The 11,665-nt window shown below is 38.4% G+C and overlaps 1 long non-coding RNA gene across 2 annotated transcripts; it reads left to right on the top strand.

Annotated features, from left to right (window-relative positions):
* Positions 1-5,831: 5,831 nt before the first annotated feature.
* Positions 5,832-8,793, top strand: LOC147653492 (uncharacterized). 2 transcript variants are annotated; one of them, XR_015285893.1, is made up of 2 exons: positions 5,832-5,969; positions 6,210-8,793. It is a non-coding gene; the product is annotated as an uncharacterized LOC147653492 (long non-coding RNA). The 2 variants fall into 2 exon arrangements; XR_015285894.1 differs by having other exon boundaries at positions 6,203-8,793.
* The last annotated feature ends 2,872 nt before the right edge of the window (positions 8,794-11,665 follow it).

Raw genomic sequence — 11,665 nt, 5'->3', positions numbered from 1 at the left:
GAACTCTTAGGAAGACCTATGAGAAATAATGAACCTTCCCCATCTTCTATCTTTTTGATGTTAGTGCCTATTTGTGTATCTCTAGATTTAAGAATCTTGTAAGCAATCAGCTCTTGAGGTGATGACATACTTTCTCGGATTATCAGGTGGAATGGCAAGTCAGCAGTAATAATTACATTTCAGTTCCAAAAACTACACTACTTTGGTGAAAACTTCCACTTTGGACAGGCTTCTAGTACAATCCCACAGTGACTTGAGTCATAAGACAATGAATGTCATAGGTTAGGAAGAAATTTCCCTGACTACAGAGTCAACTACAGAAGAATTTGAACTGTCCTTTAAAGCAAAGGGTAAAACCTGTCTTTGAAGATAAAACTGAATTAATAACAACATCAGTCATGACCAAGGTAATACAGCTGGCTAAAATGTTATCAGTAATACTGACAGAGTCCTCCTCCATCCAGGCAACAAATAATTTAGCTGTATCTTGTGTTTTTGCAATGGGGGCACAAAGAAATGGCTGGTAGAAAATAACTTAGTATCAAATGATCATCAATTTATTCAGCTTAATTAAGCAGAAGAGCAGTAGCTTGGGGGTGGGGGGCTGCATCCTTTCCCATTAGACCAACAGGTTGAGACATGGCCACCAACCAACGTGTCAGAGCAGCAGCTGCCCTGCAATGCAGCTGCCACCCCCACCAGCACAGCTGCCACCCAGCTTGTAAAGGATCTCAATTTCAAAAAGATAAACTTTGAAAAATTAAGGAAACTAGTTAATGAGGTCAACTGGATTAAAGAGCTTAGGGATTTTAATGTGGAGAAGGCGTGAAATTTCTTTAAATCAAAGGTGTGAAAGCTGTCTGGAACTTGCATCTTAATCAAGGGGAAAATCTTGTAGGGAATGGCTGCAGAGCTGACTGGATAAATAACCACTTCTGAAAGGGCAGAGGAAATAAGCAGTTTGTCTGAAGGGATAGGGAGTATTCTATGTCTGAGAAGCCAGGAAACAGAGAAGTGGAGAGAAGTGCTTAAAGTAAAGTTGAATTAGACCTTGTAAATTGAGGCAAACAGCAAGAAGTTGAGGGTTTTGGGTTTTTTTTCCCAGCCATATATGTATAAATATAAAAGAGAACACAGAGGGAGACACTCAACCACAGCGCAATGAAAAGGAGGTCAAGAATAAAATGGTTCATCTGTGACATCAAATTTAAATCAAATATATTACTTTCTGTAATGACAGAAGTGCTGACTATGGGAAGTGAGGAAGGGCTGTAAATTAGAACACCCAGGCTAAAATTAAGACTAAAAGACCGGTGCAATTACATCACATAGGCCTAATCATTTCCATCCCAAAAATAACCAACTAAGTAAGTGTATGAAAGTGTAGGTACAGTGGCAGTGATCTGAGTGCATCTGTCAAGTGGAATGACCAAGCTCCTGACAGGGATCAGAAAATAGAGTCCTTTATATTTTAGATGATGGTGAGGACATAGGGTAACTTAAACTCTGGAGGAAAAATTATTCCGACTCCAGTATTATACAAGGCTACGGGGGAAGTCTTGAAAGAGAAAATAAGTAAGAAAGGGTAATGCATAAAATGCACTGCAGACTTTCCAAAGGGATGTTTTCCCAGACTAAACTTGTTGTCTCTTTGATAACTGATTTCTTAGATGAGGGAAATGAAGTAGGTCTGATCTATCTGGAGCTCAGTAACGGTTTTGTTTTATTGCCACTTGCAAAGTGGTTTAATGAAGTTTAGCAACATACGCGTAATGAGGCTCCTAAAAATAAGAAATAATAAATACAATAAGTCTGACTCAGAAGCAACCTGCTCTCCTTTCCCCCAATAGTATCTTTTCTTTCATACTATTGGAAAATGCAAAAGTCAGCTGAATCCACAATGCTTTAACTTTGTTTTGTGCTGTAATATAGAGCTAAGTGATATTGAGAGATATGTATGTTGCATTAACCAATTTCATCTTATATTTATTAATGCTCTAGCTGGACAAAATATTGCTTGTTTTTCAGTAGGACTAATGAAAGAAAATGGAATTACATCATTAGAAAAATATGCTCATTTTAAATGCATCATATGGAAAAAGGGCGAAAAATAGTTATGCACCCCTTTGCCCAAATTAATCAGGCATAGTAATAGGTTCCAGAGAATCTACATTTTTGTTTAAATGTACTAACTGGAGAGGCCAGCTGAGATTAGTAGAGGCAAGTCATCCCTGGACACTGTCTCATTTACAGCACTACCTTGGAGAATAACGTGCTGGCGCATATTTCTGTGCTGTTGACTATGGGTTCTGCTCACTCTCCAGCTGGGAACATCTACTCAGTTTTTTATTGCTAATCAGTGTTTTCATGCTTCCACTTCCTCTGTTTACCTGAGTGTTTGCATGAAGTCTGCTAATTTCTGGATGGATGATAGATTGTGCTCAGACATTTTGGTGAATCAGTCATGTTCCTTGGTTTAAAAAAAAAACCCTAAAAGAAAAAAACAAAACAAAACAAGATTTAAAGAAAAAAGAAAACAGAAAAAAGATTCTATGTGTGTAATGTAACTTTTCACAAAGATCCCTTTTTCTCTTTTTCAAACGTTATTTAATACTGCTTGGTATATCTGCATTTTTAAAAGCATGGATTTGGGGAAATAGTCAGAGATATTATGAAATTCACCTTCCTTACCAACAATTACAGAAGACCGATGCCTAAAGAGTTTTTCTGAGATATATATATATATATATATATATATATATATATATACACATACATACATACATACATACATACATATATATATGTGTGTGTGTGTGTGTGTGTATATATATATATATGTATATATATATATATGTATATATATATATGTGTGTATATATATATGTGTATATATATATATACTCCCGAATATGGATATGGGAACTGAAAATATGATGGGGAATGACAACTATTTTTACAGTACTTGAAGCTTACTAAAACACTTCATAATGCACTTGCTTGCTGGAGATGCTCTGATGCAGATTATGTTTTAACAGATAGTGACTTGCCAATAAATACTTGGCAAACAGTTGAGAGGCAGAGATGTGGAACAATCCCTTGCATTAGCCACATTTTAATGATTTTTTTTTTTTTTCAGAGGGAAGCTCAGCAAAATTTTAATTTCTTTAATAAATAATTAACAGTATATTATTTCAATAAATAAATTAGTGTTTATATAGTAAAGAATACAAATGTTTTGTGCATACATTCTGACCTACTTCTCCAGTCCTTCTTGGCTGTTTCCCAAAGAATTATTTTTAAAAATTAATGATGAACATCAAAATATTTCTGTTTATAACATCATATCAATAGTAGTTAAATCTATAAAATAATTCAATCGTTTATCCTTCTTATCTTGGGAATGTTTAATCAAGCTTGATATTTGCTTTAAATTAGCACTGTCAAATGTACATTAGTATAAAATCTCCCAAATCATGAAAGATTTATAATTTGAAATGTGTTTGGATTATTCTCTAGTTAATCAGCTAGATAAAAAATTAGTGGTACTGTAACTAGAACAATTAATTGGATTTAAAAATTAAAAAATAACCAGCTCATGCTACTTCATGCACTGCTTCACTTTGGAAACACAATATCTTAACTACATCACAGATGTTTTTTGTAGTCTGCACTAAATCACAAATCCCGTGTTTAAACCTTAACACGAAAAATTTGTATTTTTCTAGGGGAGCCTCAAACAAAAAAAAGGAGGAAGGCATTATTTTGGCAATGATTCTATAAAAATTTATGTACAGCAACTCAGTAAAACATCATCACAGCTGAAACTTTAAAAGAAGAAAATGAATGATGTATTTAGTTTAAGAGGTTCCTTTATTCATCATTGTTGCAGAGGTTTTTAGGAGGAAAAGGCCATGGACAGAATATGGTAACTTTGCTCTGTACATTATTTTAGTTAGAAATCCTTATGTGCTTAGCATCATTAATGATCAAAATGAGCTTGTAAGTAAAGCACCAGTGGGCAGACTGCTGTACATCCCTGGGTAATTACTTCACTAATGTCTTGCAGAGAGTGTCTGATGATCAGGATAGCCAATTTCTGTGAGGGCTGGGCTGGGCTGGTAGGAAAACAGCAGCATGGAAAGCTTCAAAGGTAGAACTACCCATCTATGAGCTGTTCAGAAGAGTGAGTTGTGGAGTGAGGAGTTTGGTGTCTGCAGAATCAAGGAGGAAAAGGTGGTTTAGAAGGGAGGTTCATGGCTGTTCTTCCTTGGGAGAAACCAAGGAGCTGGAAAGTACAGGCCTGTTCCAGGAGAAGCATAAAAATATTCTCTGCTTTTTATTCTGAAGGAACAGCAGAATTTATAGTTTATGGAGGTTTTGGGAATGATAATGGAGAGAAGTACTAAGACAAGAGATAGTAAATAGTCTTATATTTGTAGCCTGATTCTTCATAGAATCATAAAATAAGCTGGGTTGGAATGGACCCACAAGGATCATTGAGTCCATCTCCTGGCCCTGCAAAACACCATCTCCAAGAGTCACACCACGTGCCTGAGAGAATTGCTCAAATGTTTCTTGAACTCTGGCAGGCTGGTGTTGTGACCACTTCCCTGGGGAGCCTGTTCTAGTGACCAAACACACTCTGTGTGAAATAACTTTTTCTTATATCCAGCCTAAATCTCCCCTGGCACAACTTCAGGTCACTCCCTCGGGTCCTGTCACTGGGCACCACAGAGAAGAGATCAGTGTTTGTAGCTTCTCTTCCCCTCATGAGGAAATTTTAGACAGCAATGAGGTGTCCCCTCAGTCTCCTCCAAGTTGGACAGAACAAGCGACCTCTGCAGCTCCTCAAAAGGCTTCCCCTCAAGGCCCTTCACCTTCCTTGTGGCTCTCTTTTGGATGCTCTCTAATAGTTTAATATCCTTCTTTCATTGTGGCTCCCAGAACTGCCCCCAGCACTGGAGGTGAGGCTGCCCCAGCTCAGAGCAGAGCAGGACAATCCCCTCCCTTGCCCAGCTGGCCATGCTGTGCCTGATGCCCCCCAGGACAGGGCTGGCCCTCCTGGCTGCCAGGGCACTGCTGGCTCACATTCAACTATCCATTGACCAGTCCCTTTCTGCAGCACTGCTTTTCAGCATCTCGCTCCCCAGTCTGTCCATATACCCAGGGTTTCCCCATCCCAGGTGCAGAATCTGGTGCTATTCCGTGTTGAAATTCACATGGTGGGTGGTTGCCCAGCCCTCTAATTTACTGAGGTCTCTCTACAGGACAGAGCCTCTCTTCTTTCAAGAGAGTCAAGAGCTCTTCCCAGTTTGTACTGTCTTGTCCAAGATACGTGTGTCTCACGCCAGTGTGTCACAGGGTGGTGAATATACCTCTATCTGTCTCACAATGCATTTGGTAAAAGGAAATCACAGTGGGAGATACCATTTGGGTCAGTAGGACTTCAGCTTTGGTAAGAGTTTCAGGAGACCACAGTGACAGAAATAATGACTGGTGTGCCACAACTTTTGAGTACTGCAGAATGGCATCTGTTTCTTGCTACTATGAGCAAGTATTAACTTATTATCCTTGCACTCCTCTGAACCCCCCAATATATTTTTGTGTAGCCCAAAATGTTAAACTGAGAAAATGTAGGTCCTATTCACAGCAGGATGTGCTTTACTCATTTTATCAAGTTAGCTATGTATGCTTTGTGCTTTTAAATTATTTAGACCTTCCAGATAAGTCAGAATCTGTTTTATCTGGGCCTTGTCTTGTACACTATTTTTCCATCTCACAATACTGCCATTAGTCATAATAGGCTAGCTTACAGGCTAATACAGACCTTTGTTCACCTTCTAGCACTGGAAATACTGCCTTGGGACTTCTAGAGCACTAGAAATTCCTTAGAGACCTTTTCCAGTCCTCCAAAGTTGTTCAGAAAATTCTCTGGAGATCTGAGGAAATTAACAAGAAAAGACCATGTAAGATAGATGGAATTTCCTATTATTATTACATATACTAAGCATGCTCTCTGTAGTCAGACATAGATTTCTTCATGTGAAAATGACTATGGATTTTCATTTGTGAAAGTATATTAAATATTCACAATGCAAAATAAAATTGATTTTTCTAGACCCCAAAATAAAATAAACACCAATAATAATAATAATAATAATAATAATAATAATAATAATAATGGTGTCCTTCTACTGAGATTCTAGAATTGTGAATCTGGCTGCCCTGAAAGAGCAATGAGAAGCCTGTCTTATTGCATTTGATACCATCTTAGAGCCACAGCAAACTACAGTAAGGCAAGTGTTCAGTCAGGGTCCCTTTGCCCTGCCCCAGTAGTGTACAGGAACCATAAAGCTGTCCTAAGAAGGCAAGAGAGCATTTTTGATTGAACAGTCTGGCCTGGTAGTGGGAGGTATATTGCCATGCTGCTCTCTTCTAGTTGGTGAAATGGGTCCTCAGTTCACTTGTGAAGTCTTGAATATTGAGTGTGCAATTTAGGTCACTGTTTTCCTCCATGAAAAATTGAATTATGTATGTGCATTTACAGTTAATGCCAATGCCTTTTCCTGGCTCTGTAATCTCATGTGTTATCAAAAGTTTCTGGACACATAAAAGATGCCCTGCTAGGTGCCATGTCCACGACTACAGCCTAGCACACATATCTCTGCCTTCCCTGTGGAACATGTGCAGTTTTAGCTCAGTCTTCAGAGTCAACCAGCTTGCATAAGTCTATCAAATGCTGCAGTATGAGCTGAAATTGTCTCTAAGCAGCACAAATCCCTGGAAAATTCCAGAGGACACAAAATAATTTTCGGTTTAAGGGCAGCAGCTACAAAATGAAAAGCTGCAAACTGGCCAACCTGAAGTATGAATGTCTTGCCTTCAGAGTATTGTGATATTGGAAATGATGGTGCCTGCTGAAGGCACACGCTTCCAAGGAAGGCAGAATAGAAGGGACAATGTTTGGCCTCAGCAATCTGGTCTGCTCTAAAGGAAATCATATCCTCAGCAGGAAAATATCTTGGAAATAATTATAAGATGCCTCTGGAAGGTGCCTTATTAGTTTTGTGAAAAGCTGTTTTATACTTGGATCTGCATGAGACTTCAAAATCAATTAAACAGGGAAAGCCTAGTGCTCCCACTCTAGGCAAGGGCTGCCACATCCTCAGGTGTGCTTCTCCTGCCCTTCATTTCCCTGAGTACAGACAGGCTGACCTTCAACCCCTTCCATTCTGGAGGGCCCCTGCCAGCCTCCCTGTCCTTCCCCAGGGCTCAGGAGCACCTTGCATGCAGGGAGTTTTCTGGTGTCTGGCCTTGTGGGCTGGAAGGCACAATGTAAATAAAATAAAGCGCTCTGGCTCTTTTATACTTCAGGGAATGTGCAAATATCCATGGGTATCCTCTACTGCTGGAAAAGAAAGGAAAAGTCTCAGAGTATCCAACTGGTAAAGTGTGGTCTGGGATCTGATAGTAAGCTGTACTTTTCAGTGAGTTCTCATGCATTTTATCAATTTAACAATAAAACATGCTGGAGTTGGTTTGAGGTATTTTCTTTAACCTGAGTTAGCCTCAGCCCCAGCCCCCCTCATCTTTTTCCTTGTTTTGGCATCCTAAAAATACAATTAATTTTTTCAAAGGAAAGGTAGCAGTTTATGTTTCTGAGATCAATGTCAAGATACAACAGTTCAGTTTTCTTCTGTTGTGTATTTTCTCAGTTGTACGGAAACCCCTGCACCCAAACTGCTTCCCAGCACTACCGCTCCCCAAAATTGTCTTATTCCTGGCCATCTCTTATTAAAATATTTAATCTTAGTAGGCCCCCAAAAATGAAAACATTCCAGTTGTTTGGTTTTATTCATGTAACTGCAGAAGAGAGGGCTGAACAGCCGCAGCAAGAGGCTGCAGTACTAGTGCTCAGAAAATACCTCAAGGCAGAAATATCCAACTGTGTAACAGACATTGGTTCTCTGTCTTCATCGAAGAGCTTGGACCACAGACCAGGAAATGGCACACATTCTTTCTCTTCTCAGTGGTATTAAGGTCAGAAAGTAAAATACGAGTTTGAAAATTAACCTTTGGAAAGAGGGGCTGAAAAGTGACTTATCATCTCCTGTCCCTATCCTCTCCACAGTCTGAGTACCCAGACCTGCCACTGTCTGCTGGAGGAAGGACCTTGCAGACCAGGGAGTTTCTACCACTCTGGTATATTTCAGACACTGTGCAAAGTTCTCAGCTTTAAGTGAGCAGTTATTAATGCTGTGACATTTGTGCTGCAGCCATCGATAAACTATGGTGTGATTTTCTTAGTGATTTCCCAGGCAAGCAATCCCTAGATAACGTAAGAAAACAGGACACAGTTGTGCTTCTTTTTACTGCTTATGTGACATGATTATTTTATTCAAGGATAAGATCAACACCAAAACATACCCACAGTTCTTCCAAGTTTTTTGTTGTTCTTTTTTTACTTCACCAATAAGTCTCTAAAGGCAGGTTTTGTTCCCTACATGCTTTACATGTTATCTCTCTGTCAGAGCAGCAGGTATGTTAGATCTGTAGGTTCAGATATCAATCCATATTTTAAATCTCACTAAAATTCAGGGTCTCTGGGAATACTTGGCTTTGGGTTTTTTGGTGACCATGCCAGTTTCCCTTTTTAGAGAAAGAAAAGCTCAAAATCTATATACAATTAAAGTTCCCAGTGTGAATCATATCTTTCTTTCCAGTCACTATGATGGCGGCACTTTTGTATTGGATTCTGCTCTGTTGTAATAAATCACAGCTTGGACAATATATGTCATCCACCAGTTATCTTTATTTATTTTTACTTTGTTCTTGTTTAATTGGACCTCTTTGCATTTGAGGGAGAAAGTAAGTTAGATTTCAAGCAGCAGCCAGGCTTTACCGTTGTTATCCACCTTCACATTTGATCTGGCACTTTTGGCTTCCATCAAGGGAAGACATATAATGTAGGTAGAGACATATATGAAAAAAAAAAAAAAATCAAAAAGTGTATCAGTGGTAACCTGTACTCTGAAAATACTTTTGGGAAGTGATGTCCAAGGCAGTGAGCATTTACCTGGAGTGTTTGTAGCAGTGGGCAGAGCTGTGTGGTGGCTGGGAATAGACCAGACAGCCTGCAGAAGCTATTGGTACTCACATATGCTGGAAGAGCAAGTGGGATGAGGAACATGAGCCAAAAACCTGCAGGGCAGATATCCCTGATGCAATTGTACAGCAAACTCATAAATCAAACTTATCTCAAAGCTCATAAAAAGCGTACTTAATTCACAGTTTTTGAGATAAATTATTTCAACTGTTTAATTTGGGGTTTTGTTATTCTAAATTAAGCAAAGAATTTCATCTGAGGAGCATGCACTGTTAATCGAAAGCCAAACTTTACATAGGTAGTTCCAGAGGAGATTTAATGTTTTCCATTTTATAAAACTACGGTGCTAAAAATATTTATTCCTTAATACTCTGTTGCCCATAAAGTAAGAAACACATCTATAGTATTTCAGAGTTTATTGGGCTGGGTAGACTTGGATAAAAGGCCATATGTTTCTAGTGGGGTCTCTTCAGACCAATAAATGTAATGTTGCTTTGCTCATTCAGAGCAGCAAGATTCAACTGCACAAACATTTAAGTTTACTACAGAAGCTTTTCCACAGAAGCTTTTACTATAGAAACACACTTTTATCCATTGGGTACTTGCTTTGTTTCCATAATGCTAATAATGTCTTTCTCCTTTCTGGGAGTGTTTAAGATGATTATTATAGCTGGCTGGCACAGCCTCTGAATGCCAAAGCCTTCTCAGCCCTCTTAAAAAATCTGCATTGGGTATTATTCATTTAGTTTTTAATTATTAGCATTTATATCTGTTTTTACATCTTTTGCATATCATTCAGCTGTTCAAAGGGAGTATTCCCATGCTGCCAGTCTGAAGTGCTTCTGTTTGAAGGCACCAGCAGCCCGGGGAATCCTCTCATGCGCTGTCTGTGGCCAATCCAAAGAGCTGCCAATTGGGTTCTGCCAGTGCACATTAAACTGATACCATTTTGGACTCACTTAATCTGTGATCTTAAAATAACGAGCTCAAAAAGATTATTTCAGTGTCTTCCTAACATGTTATGCTTGCTTTGGTCTCTCTGATAATTCTTTTACTCATATATGCTGCATTTCCATTACATATTTGCCCTTTACAGCTTGATCCTCTAGTTCCCAAGTAAGCTGCAGGCTGTTGTGATGCTATGGCCTGAAACCTCCTCCAGAGGTTGCTAGAGAAATAAAGTGCAATTACCAGCATTAGCTGAATAATATAAAAAAACTGTGTTAGATGATATCTATATCTCTTTTCAAATAAATTAGTCAGTATTTCCACTACTCCCTCCCCCAGTTTCTTTGTACTCAGAGAAATGTAATTTCATCTGTAGCTTAAATGGAATGTAAACAAAGGTTTTGTGACTTTCTCCCTTGGTTTCTTGCTTGACTCCCTTGGGTCAAATATAAGTTCCATTCTTTAAGAATGATCTTCGGATATACACCTATGCATTTTTAATTCTCCAAGGATAATCTCTCTGCCAAGTCTTTATTTCCACTGTTCTAACTTATGCTAGTGTCTTTTGTTCTCATTTTCATCTTGTTTTCTATAGACTCTGCTCACACTGTTTGTATGACATGTATGGGTGATCCAAGAACTATAAAACCTGCTGAACTGATTGTCTGCAAATGCTTACCACCTTCATCAAGAGGGATACTGGTAAATTCTCCAGTGCAGAAACAGCTGCAGTTGCAAAAACTTATTTTGTATTGGACACCAGAGAATCAACAGTTAAGTTGTGGAAAAGAAGGAAAAAACGTTTTCTAAAAGTTAAGGACTTTTCAAAACTGACATATACACCATATTAAAAATCAAACAATCCTATCTTCGTCTGTGTTTATCTGTTCTGTGTAGTCTTTATTTCCTATTGGAGATCATATCTTGACATACATTTTTGCTATGATTAGGTCACTGAGCTATTTTCCTCCCATCTGGATTATTTGATATCTAGCCTTGGCTTACACTGCAGCCTTATTATAATTAAGTAAAAAATGTCAACAAACACAACTCCTTTTGAAAGCAGTCTGCCTTAGTTGCACAGTTCACACAACTTCTTAGCTCCTTCTATTAGGTTTCCAGTTTCTTCTAGTCCTTGAATCCTCTAGTTTAGGCTTATATCACATTACCATGTACAAAATACAAAGCCTTTTCTGTATGATAACTATTTTATTCTCGACATTTCATTTTACTTGAAAATTTGGATAGCTTGTCTGTTGTTTAACACAAAGTAAGTCTCTGCATGCTTATTATTTCAAATGAGTTAGAGAATCACAAACGTGCACACCTGTAGACCGAACACCCATGTGAATAGAGACCTCTCCATAATTAAATATATTCAAAGCATAATGCTAAATGTTTTTGGTTTTGTTTTCTCAATGTCTTTGTTTCATCTGGTTGAAAATACTTGATCAGCTACAATTAGTGACTGAACTTGCAGAATGGCATACATGCCTGTGTTTTGCTTCTTGGTTTGTGATATCTTTTTACCTAATGACATTGTTCTGTGGGATAAAATAGTCCTCTGTGGTTTCAGAATTTTTTTTGTGGGTGTTACTGCATGCTGCA

The sequence above is a fragment of the Cyanistes caeruleus genome, chromosome 4, assembly GCF_971803275.1.
Source record: "Cyanistes caeruleus chromosome 4, bCyaCae1.hap1.1, whole genome shotgun sequence".
In the NCBI taxonomy this organism is placed as follows: domain Eukaryota; kingdom Metazoa; phylum Chordata; class Aves; order Passeriformes; family Paridae; genus Cyanistes; species Cyanistes caeruleus.
Note: the sequence above shows the minus strand (reverse complement) of the source record. Positions and strands in the feature narration are given on the sequence as shown.